General features: G+C 49.2%; 1 protein-coding gene and 1 long non-coding RNA gene across 4 annotated transcripts in view; one reads left to right on the top strand and one right to left on the bottom strand.

Annotated features, from left to right (window-relative positions):
* Positions 1 to 229: 229 nt before the first annotated feature.
* Positions 230 to 2,465, bottom strand: LOC140640227 (uncharacterized). The gene is made up of 3 exons (XR_012036895.1): positions 2,185 to 2,465; positions 1,311 to 1,536; positions 230 to 859 (listed from the first exon to the last, which is right to left on the bottom strand). It is a non-coding gene; the product is annotated as an uncharacterized lncRNA (long non-coding RNA).
* A 142-nt stretch (positions 2,466 to 2,607) lies between these two features.
* The window catches only part of MIDEAS (mitotic deacetylase associated SANT domain protein), a 70,315-nt gene continuing 58,998 nt past the window's right edge, over positions 2,608 to 13,924 (top strand). For 2 of the 3 annotated variants that reach the window (XM_072839273.1, XM_072839278.1), the window contains exon 1: positions 2,608 to 2,764. The gene's annotated coding sequence lies outside the window, so the exon portion shown is untranslated. Of the gene's footprint in view, positions 2,765 to 4,251; positions 4,397 to 13,924 lie in introns of those variants that run through there. The other variant, XM_072839276.1, reaches the window with a different exon arrangement.

Here is a 13,924-nt window from a genome sequence, read left to right as displayed (position 1 = left end):
ATTCTTGTAAAGAAACAAAAACATTTGCATGTACTATCAGGTTGGTGACACCCAGCGCAGGGGCTGCCTGGGCCTCACCAGCAGCCCACACCCTCTGAGCTAATTTAAATTTAAGGATGACCCCTGCTCTGCAAAAAGGGTGAGGGCTAGGCCTTTGTTCTTAGGACTCACGTGTTACCCTTAGATCTGGTCCAGGCCCCTGACTCTTCCTCTGTGTTCTGCTTTCCAGGTAAGGGACCAGGAGGCTGTGTGGGGTTGTCATTGGGCCCACATTGACTTCTCTTTTGGCTTGAGCATTAGTTACCTACAGCTCTGCAACAAATTACTATAAAACACAGCAGTTTAAAGCAACAAACATTTATTACTTTGCAGTTCCTATGGATCAGGAGTCTAGGCAGCTTAGTTGGATGCTTTTGCCTCAAGGGTTTTCCTGAGGCAGCTGTTGGCTGCTGTTGAAGGTCTCACCTGAAGGCTCGATTAGCATAGGGGGAGGGGAGTATCCCCAGCTAACTCTCAGTGGTTGTTGGCTGACCTCAGTCCCTCTCCACAGGGCTGCCGTACGACAAGGCAGCTGGCTTCCACACAGTGAGTGATCCAGGAGAGAGTGAGAGAGAAAAGAGAGCACTCAAGATGGAAGCCACTTTTTTTTTTTTTATAATCAAATCTCAGCAGAGACATCACATGATTTCTGTCATATATTATTTGTTGGAATGGAGTCAGTTAGTCCAGTCTTCAGCCAAGAAGAGGGGATTAAACAAGGGTGTGAATGGGGGGTGGGGGGTGGGATCATCAGCAGGGGACTGTCTTTGAGATCACCTACCACAGCTTCCACACTGTGGTGCTCCAGCAAACAGCCACTCTGTACAGAGAAAAAGCAATGCATGTGTGTGCATATATGAGTGTCAGGCCTTCACACATTTACACCATCTGCTAATTATTCCTGGGCATGCAGAAAGCCTGAATATTCATGAAATTGTGACTGAGAATTCAGAATCACAATCCTGAACAAAGAAATATTCTGCTCTTGTCCTAGCAAATACAGAGCATCACATGATTGTTTTTAGAAGTCAGGGTGACCCAGTCTCTCTACTCCCCTTGATTATATCATTGCATGCTATAAGCAGAATGCACGAAGGAACTAGTTCTATCTGTCCCAAAACTGAAGTGGGCAATCCCTCCACTCCCACCCCCACAATAGTGTGATGCAATACAAATTTCAGAAAATTATAATTATTAAGAGTCTTATAATGTATGTATATTAATCAAAGCAACATTTTCCTTAGGTGGCACATTTTGCATTTATAACGTACCATTAATAATGTCTGGGTAGAAGTCAAAACTAGCACATAAGGGCTGCAGTGTGGGGGATTTCACGTTGCTAGGAGAGCTTCATCTGCATACTCCCAATCTTTGGGCGAGTCTGCATTTGTGGCTTCCCATTAGGTATTAACGCAAACCTGGGGATCATTTCCCAGATGCCACTTTTCATCAGTTTCACATACGTCTTTCTGGACAAAGCCTTCACTCTACGGTTCCCTGTGTTTTTGTAAAAAGACGAAGCATCAGAACGGGAGGTTCTGTGATCCAGCCAGCGTGCTAGTAGAAGCAGTATTTGGGGAAAAAGGGAAAATTGTTAAGCCCTAACTGATGCTTTTGAACCACCTTTAAAAAGCTCCCTGTTTTCCACAACAAGCTACAATGAAGCTAATGTTCCTGTTATGAAAGCCCTCCACTGCAGTTTCAAATGTCTGCTTTTTTTTTTTTTTAACCACAGCAAAGGCTAACCTCGTTTTTCTCTCCAGCTTTATCAGAGAGGATTCTCCCGTAAAGACTGCTGTTTCACTCCTTTGTTGCTATTTATCAGAAACCAAAAAAAAGGTAGCTTTTTGTTGCAGTTTTGAATACGGTGAGTGAATTTAATTTGGGCAACGATAAATTTCAAAATTACTATTGCCTGAAGCTCGTCTTCTCAGGACTCCACCCTACCCTGTAAGTCACTTTGGGCCCGTGATGAAACACGGAATGCATCAGGCCCCAAAAAGATCTTCCGAGAGAGTTGAGGGTAAAGGAAGGGGTGGAAGTCGCCGGGAGGGTTAGAACAGAAACGATCCTGCAGCCCCCACCTTGGACGCTGAAATACACCCCCCCGAAGTGTGATAAATGGTAAACGTCCTGCGCACTTACAACGAGTGGAGATGACGGAGGACACGCGTGCAGACCTTTGCAGGGAACGTGGGGAGAGGGAACCCGTGTCTTAAGGCCCAGCTAGGCTTTATTTGGCCAAGTACAGGGCACTTCGCTTTCTGACATGACCTTCAACGCGAAACTGGAAAACTTTCTCTTCCTCCACCCCCACCTTTTTGTCTGTGGGGTGGGGGTGTTTCCCCCTGGAACCCCAGCTCGCGGGGGGGGGGCGGCTGAACCCCAACCTTGAGAATACAGGTTCGGTCGCATTTCTCCCGCGCCGTAAGGACCCCGCAGGGTGCAGGCTCGGTGGGCGCCCCCCGCAGCCCCGCGCGCGCCGAGCCGGGAGTCGGCGCCGGGCCCCCCCGGGGCGCGCAGAGCCGGGGCGCGGGCGGGCGGCTGCAGGGCCCGGCGCGCCACCGCGCGAGCTGCTGGGTCACACGCCGGGCCGCGCCGCCCGCTCCGCGAGGAAGTGACGACTGCGCCGTCCCGAGAGCAACAAAGTTTGAGTCTGCGGGCCGCGCTCGCCTGCGCCCCGCACCCCGCGCCCCTCCCGGCGGCCCCGGGATCCAACGCGCAGGTGAGCCGCGGGCTGGGCGCCCCCTCTGCCGCGGAGGCGCGGGCGTGGGGGCTCGGAAACGCGGGGGGCCGCGGCCTGGACCCGCGGGCGGGGTCGTGGGGGGCCGGGTTGGGCCAGCCGCGCGGGGCGCGGGGCGCGGGGGCGCGGGCGGCCTTGCACTGCGGAGGGGGGCGCTCGGCGGCCGAGTCCGGCACCCCAGGCTGCGCCCCTGCTGCCCCCGGCTTGCCGCGGGGCTTAAGAGAGCCGGCGCTGCAGCCGGGCCTCTCCAGGCGCCGTTTGCGAGAGGAGGGGTGCAGGTGGGGCGCCCGCGGCCTGCGTGGGGGCCGCTGCTCCGCCCCGCGTCCCGCAGTCCCACAGGCTGGGCGCAGCCGCCCCCCCAGCCCTGCCCGGTGCTTCCCGGGGAAACGCGCTCTTCCTCTTCGCAGCCCTCGGTGAGGTTGCAGGAAGGAAGTTAAGGGAACTTTCCCCCCACTTTTCTTCGCTCGGCCCTCCAGTGACGAAGAGCAGAGCAACTCGGACGTTTGGGAAAACAACCCCACGCATTTCTCAGAAGCGACACCAGAATTGCCCCCCAAGCCCCCTTTCGACAAATCCCTCCCGACTTCCCCACCCTTCTTCCTCCCACACCAAGTCCCGAACCCGACAGTAATCCCTAAGGCCTAACACTTTGCAATTTAGCCATAAAAACTGTCAGCACACCCACGTACATCTGTGAGTGTTTTCTATATAAAACCCCAAAACCCGCTTCCAGTGCACTCTGTGGCATCTCGCTCTCTTCTGTTTTCTAAAACTGCTAGGGCTGCAGGATTGTGCTTGTGAACTTTGCTGGTGGTTCCCGCCGCCCTCGGGAGCCTCGTGGCGCAGGGCTTTTTAAAGACCAGCTGAGAAGTTTATGACATCCCTGCAGAGTAACTCGGGGCTGGCAGGCCGGGCGGGGGGCGCCGGGGCTCCCTGGCTGGGAGGCTGCGAGGGTAGCAGCCGCGGGCCGTGCAGCTGCGGGACGCGGCCGTGTGTCCTGGAATGTACATCGGTGCGTGGAGACGCACGACGTGGGACGTCTAGGGGTTGCATGGTGCAGTTCCTAGCAGCAGCTTCCTGCCGGCCTGTAATTACAGCGTGATTGCACAGTCAGGCATTGTTGGCGTGGATGTTTATACACAGGCTATTGTGCAAGACCATGGTGGCTGCGAACAAAACGCAGATTTGCATTGCAAATGCCCAGGACAGATCTGGGCTTGAGCTGCGAGTCACCAAGTTCTTTCTGGCCTTTCACCTTAGCTAGGTGATTTATTTCCTTGCCTCTCCCTTAACCTCGGACAACTTGCCAAACGCCAGAGAAGGGAGGTAGACTCAGGAGGCCAGGATCCCTCCACTCCCACCCTAGGCAACCTGAAAACTATCCCAGGAACCGTACCCTTATTTGTGTCTGTAGAAAAATGTGGGATGACGTCAGCAGGAAAAGGAGATGGGCGATGGCTATCAACCTCCCTAAACGGGAAAGCAGTTTGAATTAACAAAATTGCACGGTGGCTGGAGTGGGGCCTGGTTGCAAAGAGGACACGTCAGATGTGTGTGACTGAGCTGGCGAGCTAGACTTTGAGCCTTGAAGTGTCAGCTGCAGAAACTTAGGAGGTAGGTTCTAATTCCTTTATTGTGTTCTGGGCAAAGGGAAAAGTGCTGGGGCTTTGAGACTGTGTGTCTGTGATGGTGTCTGGGGTGGACAAAGTGGGGGTGGGGGTGGGGAGTTACCTCCAGAGGAGTGACTCAAGTCCATTTGCCCCAGAAGAGCCTGAGGCCCATTTTCTGAGCTAGGCCTGCTGCACAGAGAAGGGTGGGGGTCCTCATACCTACTGAGCTTCTGTGGGGTAGGAAGGGAGCCAAACCTGCAAGTGTGGAAAGAAGGCAAGCAGGTTCTCCTTAAGGGCCTCAGATGTGACTAGCTATCGTTGAAAGATTTAAAACATAAAAAGCATGTACAGGATACAGGCAGGGCAGTTCTGCTCTCACCCCATATCTCAACCCACTCCCTCCCAGAGACAGTGGCTGAGGGGGAAGACTCTCACCAGACAGCACTCAGCACCCCCCATGGGGGCGCTGTGTGGCTCTGTGGCACCAGCCCACCCCAGTCCTTGGACAGCCACTCTGCTCAGAGTGGCAGGAACGGATGGGCCTGGCACCCTGGAGCTTCCCCACACCTGGCCTTCTCTCCAACCAAGTGACTGAGTTTCACCTGGAGGAAAAATGCTGTTTTGCCGCCTCGTGCCAACTGTGTGTTGTGGGCATGGTGACAATTTGTCAAACCAAAACGTGAGGGCAGAGTCCCTGGCAGACACCTGTGTGCTTCCAGAGAGACTCAAGGAAAAGCATGTGAAATCAGCACATTTCTAGAAAGTCTGGGATGTACAGGCACAGTTACTACAAGGGAATGAAGTTTAGAGCAAAAAAAAGCACCACTATTGTAGGAGTTCCCGAGCTGTACAGCCTCCTGCTCTGCGTCCATTTGGGCTTTTCCTGAACTTGAGTGTCAGGGTTCTGGTTAGCTGCATTGCCTGACCTGGTTGCTTTGGTAAGGACATACTGGTGGCCAGAGCTAGCCTCCAGGGGCAGAGGGGGTGAGTATTTCCTTATGACCTTAAGGAAGAGACAGTTCTGAGTCGCAGTACTTTGTGTTAATTTAGAACCTGCAGCGACTCAAGGTGCAGACAGGCCCTCCAGGAGTGTGAGCAGGAGAGAGGAGGAGAGGGACCCCTTGCAAAGGCCAGAGAAAGAAGGAAGGACATTTCCTGGAGCTGTGGCCCCACCAGGATCATTGCCTGTCTACATCTTCAGTGTAGCCTGGCTCATTTCTGTGCCTAACTCGGGCCCTTCTCTTGGCTTGCCCTGTTATTGCCTCTGCCTTCATAGAGCTTGCCCTGTGGCTGTACGCACGGCTCGGGGCAACACAGGAAGCTGAATCCTGACTTCCTCTCCCACCTTACGTAAATGCTGATTTATGGCTCCATGTTGCTGCTGAGTTCGTGGCCCCTGAGCAGCCCTGCTGCCTTGCCATGCACAATTAGGAACAATATTGGAAAAGCGCGGAATCAGAACCCAACAGATTTTTTAAAATCACTTTGTTTTAAGAGGAGAAACTCAAAAAAAAAAAAAAAAAAAAGAGGAGAAACTCTTGGAGGTAACTGGCAAGCTCAGCAACTTGGTCGAAAACCCCCAAGTGCCCCCTGAGAGAGGCAAAGGAAAAGGTCCCCTGCACGAAGGTGGTCTCTGAGGGAAGGCCTTTTACGCTCTCCAGGCCTGATGTTTATATTTCTGTTCATCCGCCTCCTCCCAGCTGCCTCACTCTCTACACCACAATCCGGTGTTTTGACACCACAGCTAACCTCCAAAAAAGGAGGCAGAACACCCCCAGCTGCAAGAGGGCATGCCAGACTCTGAAGAAAGTGCTACAGTTTTCCAGATGCCTCGCAGTTCTGTCTCCTTCTTTAAAATGTTTCCTTCTTTAAAATGTTCTCCCCTTCATTTCTCACTGAAGCATCTCTTTGTGAGACCCTTAAACCATTTTTTTTTGCCTCCTCTACATGACACAGAGCCTTGCTTTACGACTTTCCGTATCAAGTGCTACTTGAAATATACACAAGGCTTTGCATAAGCCTGGGATAAAGAGCTCTCTGTAATGTCACTTAAAATGCCTGGTGGCAAGGGTCACCCTCTTGCCCAGCCACGTTCAATGGCTCCCCACTGTCTGCACCGTGAGATCAAACTTCTAGGCTGGCAGTCAGGGCCTTCCATGCAGGGGTCTGGCCCTTGTGGCTCTCCTGCCCTAACCCTCTGCTCTGACCCAGTGACCCACTCTATGTGTTTGTCCAAACGGCTGGTGGCAAGCATTCCTACCTCTCATGCTTCCCCGGAAGCCTGGAATGCCTTTTTCTTCTGTTCTCCTTGGCTCAGTCTTGCTTTCCCTCCAGCCCAGTTCGTGTTCCCCTGTCCCATCCTGTGTTAACATTCACTGGGGCCCTGTACTGAAGAAAACATGAAAACTCGGTCTAAAGGATTTTTAACATTTTCTTTGGGCTTCAATCATACACTTCTTTCAGCTTTTTTAAAAATATTTAATTAATTAATTAATTAATTAAATTGATTAGAGAGACAGAGTGTGTGTATGAGCATGGGTGGGAGGAGAGGAAGAGGGACAAACAGACTCCATGCTGAGCATGGAGCCTGATGCCGTGCTCAATCTCAGGACCCTGAGATTGTGACCTGAGCCGAAATCAAAAGTCGGATGCTCAACCGACTGAGCCACCCAGGCACCCCACCTTCATTCAGCTTTTTTTTTTTTTTTAAAGATTTTATTTATTTTTTCATGAGAGACACAGAGAGAGAGAGAGAGAGGCAGAGACACAGGCAGAGGGAGAAGCAGGCTCCATGCAGGGAGCCCGACGTGGGACTCGATCCCAGGACTCCAGGATCACACCCTGGGCTGAAGGCAGGCGCTAAATCGCTGAGCAACCCAGGGATCCCCTTCATTCAGCTTCTTAAATATTCTTTGGTTGGGCTACTTTTCAACTAAACTAGAAATCCCTGTTTTCTTTCTTTTTTATTTTATTTTATTTTATTTTATTTTATTTTTTTTAAAGATCACCACACTTTATTTTATTTTTTTTATTTATGACAGTCACAGAGAGAGAGAGAGAGAGGCAGAGACACAGGCAGAGGGAGAAGCAGGCTCCATGCACCGGGAGCCCGATGTGGGATTCGATCCCGGGTCTCCAGGATCGCGCCCTGGGCCAAAGGCAGGCGCCAAACCGCTGCGCCACCCAGGGATCCCCCCTGTTTTCTTTCTTTTTAAATATTTATTCATAAGAAACACAGAGAGAGGCAGAGACACAGGCAAAGGGAGAAGAAGGCTCCATGCAGGGAGCCCGATGTGGGACTCACTCTAGGATCACACCCTGGGCCGAAGGAAGGTACTTAACCGCTGAGCCACCCTGGTGTCCTGAAATCCGTTTTCAATGTATTTCTATCTCCATGCCTGGTACCCTACTCATAGCAAGTCCCAGTAACAGTTTGGTAGTGGTGATGATGATGACGATAATGACGACGACAATAATGATACATATGGCAATAGCTGTCCAATACTGTCTGCTTGTGTATGAACACATGCAGCCATGCCAAGCACCAAGGACCAGGGCTCTTGGTCTGTATTCTGAACAGTTACCCAGCGCTGACCCCTCCTGCCTATTAGCCTCTTTGGCGCCTCCTGGCTTTGCACTTCATTGTTCTGTTCCATTTCCAGCACCTCTTCCCCATGGGCGCCAGATGGTATCTGTCCAGCTTCCACACTGGCTCCTCCTTGTCCTGACTTGAGCCCAATTGACCTGCCCTACAATGTTCTATGCCTGAGCACCAGCTCTCTGGGGAGATCCTTCGTCATCTGGGTTGGCCTGTCCTTCCAAGGGAACCAGGTTGGTAGATCGAGTTAGGGCCAACTCTCAGGCAAGACTTTGGAGGAAGACAAAGAGGTGCTTCCTGGTTAGTTGTAGGTTTGTTTTGCCCAAAGAGGCATTGAACCTACAAAACTAGGCTACACTATAAAACTGAGTCTCTGGGAGATCCTGGCTAAACCCTAACATTGGCCTTGACTGGGAGGATTCTGACTCCACCAGTTCTCATGCAGTTAGTCTCAACTTTGCCATATAAGCTAGATTCTTTCTTTTTGAATTGAGATATAATTCACATACCATAAAATGTACCCTATAAGAGAGATTCCTTAAAAATTTCATTTTACTCATTTATTTTTTAAGATTTTATTTTCAAAAAAAAAAAAAAGATTTTATTTTCAACTAATCTCTATACCCAACATGGGGCTTGAACTCACAACCTTGAGATCAAGAGTCACATGCTCCACCAAGTGAGCCAGCTAGGTGCCCCCCGCCATTTTGTTTTATTTAAAAATAAAATCTGGTAGATTATTCCCCTCCATTTTCTATTTAAGGTAATATATAAATAAGGTCGAAGATTCAAGAGAGATAAGTTTTATGGTATAAAGTAAGTCTTAAAAGTCACTTCATTAGGCAGCAGGTTACTATACATATTATGCCCACATATACAAATACAGTAGAATTAGAAAAATATATTTTATTTTATTAAGATTTTTAAAAAATATTTTATTTATTTATTCACCAGAGAGAGAGCGCGCACAAGCAGGGGGAATGGGAGAGGGAGAAGCAGGCTCAGGGAGCCTGATGCCCAGCTCAGTCTCAGGACCCAGAAATCATGACCTGAGCCAAAGGCAGACACTTAACCTACAGAGCCACCCAGGTGCCCATTCTTTTAAAAGATTATATTTATTTATTTGATATATATGGAGAGAATGAGAAGGGAGGATAGGCAGAGGCAGAGAGAGAGAGAGAGAGAAGCAGACTTCCTGCTGAGTAGGGAGCCAGACTCAGGGTTCACTTGAGCAGAAGGCAGATATTTAACTGACTGAGCAACCCAGACACCCTTAAATATCTTTTTTTTTAATTTAAAAATTTTTTTATGCCCTTAAATATCTATTTTAACCTTGAGAGAAGGAAGATCTTCTTAAGAAAGATACAAAGCATGGGGCACCTGGGTGGCTTAGTGGTTGAGCGTCTGCCTTCTGCTCAGGTCATGATCCCAGGGTCCTGGGATCGAGGGATCCGCATCAGGCTCCCTGTAGGGAGCCTGCTTCTCCCTCTGCCTAGGTATCTGCCTCTCTCTCTCTCTGTGTCCTTCATGAATAAATAAGGAAAAATCTTAAGGAAAAAAAAAGGAAGAAAATATTGATAAATTTGATAACATTAAACTTTGAAAAAATTAATTTCCCATTCTCTAATATTTCCCATTTCTTCAATTCTTCAGTGTCCCTTTCTTAGGCAATTCTGATTTGTCATTTTTCAGCCATGCTTCCAGAGGTAGCCTCTGCAGATTGAAGAAAATCTGAAGATAAATACATATTGTGGCATACTATACACAAGGTTCTGCATTCTGTGTTTTTCACTTTACGTATCTTGATGATTATTCTATAGCAATGCATGTAGAGCTGCCTCATTTTTTCCAGTGGCTAGATTGTATTCTCCTGTATGCACATGCCATCATTTATGTAACTAGTCTCCTACAGAAGAGCATTTGGGCTGCTCCCTGTCTTTCTTCACTACACACAGTGTTGCAGTTAATATGTTGAATGGGCTTTGAATTGAAAATTCTTGGGATCCCTGGGTGGTGCAGCGGTTTAGCGCCTGCCTTTGGCCCAGGGCGCGATCCTGGAGACCCGGGATCGAATCCCACGTTGGGCTCCCGGTGCATGGAGCCTGCTTCTCCCTCTGCCTATGTCTCTGCCTCTCTCTCTCTCTCTCTCTCTCTGTGACTATCATAAATAAATAAAAATTAAAAAAAAAGAAAATTCTTGAAGAGGATTGCCTGGGTGGCTCAGTTGGCTAAACGTCTGCCTTTGGCTCCAGTCATGATCCCAGAGTCCTGGCATCAAGCTGGGCATCAGACTCCCTGCTCAGGGGGGGGAGGGTGCTTCTCCCTCTCCATCTGCCTTTCCTTCCTCATTCTCTCTCTTTCTTTTTTCTTTTTCCTTTTTTGTTTTTTAAGATTTTATTTATTTATTCATGAGAGACACAGAGAGAAGCAGAGACACAGGCAGAGGGAGAAACAGGCTTCATGCAGGGAGCCTGACGTGGGGGACCCGATCCCAGGTCTCCAGGATCATGCTCTGGGCTGAAGGCGGCGCTAAACCACTGAGCCACCGGGGCTGTCCATCTCTCTTTTTCGAATAAATAAATAATCTAAAAATATTCTTGAAGAGCGTACATGAGTGAAACTGAGATTTACATAGAAAACTATTTCTGAAAAGTTATGCATAAACTGCACTTAATAAGCCAATAATTTCTAGAATCTGTGGTTTCATTAAGTAATCAACCTTTATTTATTTTAAGATTTTATTTTTAAGTAATCTCTATACCCAACATGGGGCTTGAATCCACGACCCCGAGATCAAGTTACATGCTCCACTGACTGAGCCAGCCAGGCACCCCTAAACAATCGACTTTTAGAGTTGACTAGAACACAGGGAAAGAGGTTATATATATTTTTTAAGATTTTAATTATTTTTAATGAGTGACACAGAGAGAGGCAGAGGGAGAAGCAGGCTCCCTACCGGGAACCCAATGTGGGACTCGAAACTGGGACTCCAGGATCACGACCTGAGCCAAAGGCAGATGTTCAACCACTGAGCCACCTAGATGCCCCCACTACACAAAGACTTAAAAAGAAGAAACTCACAAACAACCACAAACAAGGGGGGGGGGGGTAGGGGGAGGTCTTTAACAAGAGACTAGGATGCCTTTTTAATAGCCTTTTTACCAATATATTATCTCATTACAGTCTTAATTGATCTTAATTGCTATCAACCTGTTGAGTCCCTAAAAACTCCTAGCCAGGAGTTGGCCAATAAGATTACTTTGTATTTTCTAAGCACAGAACGTGAGTTGGGCAACACTGAGGAAATGAAGGAATCCTCTCACTTCCTAAGATCCCAGTCGTCCCATGAGTGACCCAGGAGAAGGCCCAGGAACATACTTTCTTCTGCCCTAAGGCACTAGCCCTCTGTCCACTCTCCTCTGTCCCCATCCGGTCTCCCTATCAGAGGCTGTTATAAGCGGCTTGCCAGGGATCTTCCACATGAGTCTGTGTCCACTTCTGTGGCTTCCCAAGAGTACGTGTTCTGTGAAAACTCAGGAGCCAAGAGCCACTCCTCAACCCCACTTCTACTTGCACTAGATGTGGTGAAAAGCTCAGAATTTGCTCTACCATTTCTTTAGGGAGGCTGTGCTGAACCCCAGCCTGGCATTTAGGATGTGGCTTGCCCAGTTACAGAGAAAGAAAGCTGGCCAGAGCAGCAGTGGTAACCCTGCCCAGCATGGTTTACAGGGTGCTTTCTCCCACGTTCTTGATTCTTTCACTCACTCATGCAACATGCATTTATTGAATCCCTGTTGTGTGCTCTGTGCTAGGTACTGGGGGTACAAAGACAAAGAAGATTCGGCTATGCCCCCCAAGGTACTCACGGTCTGTGAGGGAGACAGACATGTGTAAAAGTCCAGGACAAGGGATCCCTGGGTGGCTCAGCAGTTTGGCGCCTGCCTTTGGCCTAGGGCATGATTCTGGAGTCCCGGGATTGAGTCCTGCGTTGGGCTCCCTGCATGGAGCCTGCTTCTCCCTCTGCCTGTGTCTCTGCCTCTCTCTCTCTCTCTGTATCTCTCATGAATAAATAAATAAAATCTTTAAAAATAAAAAAAAAGTCCAGGACAGTTAGTGGCATGGATGTCAGTGTGAATGTGTTCAGGGGTCTGCTGAGGGGCTTGTCACTTCTGCTAGGCCAGAGGAGAGACAGGAGTGTTAAGAAAGGTCCAGGGTGGTCCCAGTGCCTTGCATGGTGCCTGTGCTTGGTGAATGGTGTAGGGTGGATGAATGAAGGAATGAAAGGCTTCCTGGAGGACCTGATTTTTGAGTGGAGTTCTAACAAATAAGTAGGTGTCCATCAGGTGGCAAAGAATCAGGGCATTCTCAATGTGGGAAACAGCTGAGGCAAGTGAAGTGGAGGTGTGACACAACATGGTCTGCTCTGGAAACTGCAAACAGCGGGGTATGATGGGGCACTGGTGAGAGAGAGCTGAGAGGGGCAGGCCAGGGCCAGGTGTGGGCTGAGAGGTTTGGACCTCACTGTGGGAACAGTGGGAGCCACAGAGGACTCTGTGTGTGTGTGTGTGTGTGTGTGTGCGTGTATTTGAGAGAGAGAGATAGAAAGAGGGAGAGAGATTGATTTTCTTCTTTAAAAAAAAAAAGATTTTATTTATTTATTAATGAGAGACACAGAGAGAGAGGCAGAGACACAGGCAGAGGGAGAATTAGGCTCCATGCAGGGAGCCCGATGTGGGACTCGATTCCAGAACTCCAGGATCACTCCCTGAGCTGAAGGCAGACAGTCAACCACTGAGCTACCCAAGCGTCCCTGATTTTCTTTTTTTTTTTTTAATTTTTTTTTATTTTTATTTATTTATTTATTTATTTTAATTTTTATTTATTTATGATAGTCACAGAGAGAGAGAGAGAGAGAGGCAGAGACACAGGCAGAGGGAGAAGCAGGCTCCATGCACCGGGAGCCCGACGTGGGACTCGATCCCGGGTCTCCAGGATCGCGCCCTGGGCCAAAGGCAGGCGCTAAACCACTGCGCCACCCAGGGATCCCTAATTTTTATTTATTTGTGATAGTCATAGAGAGAGAGAGAGAGAGAGAGAATGAGGCAGAGACACAGGCAGAGGGAGAAGCAGGCTCCATGCACCGGGAGCCCGACGTGGGATTCGATCCCTGGTCTCCAGGATCGGGCCCTGGGCCAAAGGCAGGCGCCAAACCGCTGCGCCACCCAGGGATCCCCTGATTTTCTTTTTGAAAGATCATTCAGCTGTGATATGAAGGATTGACTAGAGATAGGGGAAGATGGGCAGCAAAGAGACCAGTGAGGAAGGAGATCGTTGCGGTCACTGAGGCAAAACAGAAGAGGAGTGTGAGCCAGAGCAGTAGGGGAGGGAGGAACTGTATTAGGAAGGCATTAAGGGTGTTGGGTTGACAGGCCTTGAGGACCAACCAAATGTATAGAGCAAGGGAGAAGTCAGAGTATTTGCTCAGGTTTCTATTTAAGACACATAGGAAGAAGAACAGATTTTAGGGGAGAGACTGAGTCTAATTTCAGACATGTTGAGTTGGAAGTATCCATTGGGACATCCGAGAGAGGTGTCTAGCGGCTAGTTGTACATATGGGTCCAGGCAGGAGATCCCCAAGATATGGGGGGTTGCCCTTCTGTGATTCCCTCACTAAGTCATCTCAAATAAACAGCATTTAAGTAAAAATGATTACTTACTGGGGCACCTGGGTGGCAGTTAAGCGACAACTCTTGATTTCAGTGCAGGTCAGTCTCAGGGTCTTGGGATGCTACCCCGAGTCCGGCTCCACACTCAGTGGGGAATCTGCTTCTCTCCTCCCTCTCCCTCTGTCCTATCCCCAACATGCTCTCTCTCTCTTAATCTTAAATAAATAAATGTTTAAAAACAATAGTTACCTACTGTCCAGCTGCAGC

This window comes from Canis lupus, chromosome 9 (assembly GCF_048164855.1).
Source record: "Canis lupus baileyi chromosome 9, mCanLup2.hap1, whole genome shotgun sequence".
Classification (NCBI taxonomy): domain Eukaryota; kingdom Metazoa; phylum Chordata; class Mammalia; order Carnivora; family Canidae; genus Canis; species Canis lupus.
Note: the sequence above shows the minus strand (reverse complement) of the source record. Positions and strands in the feature narration are given on the sequence as shown.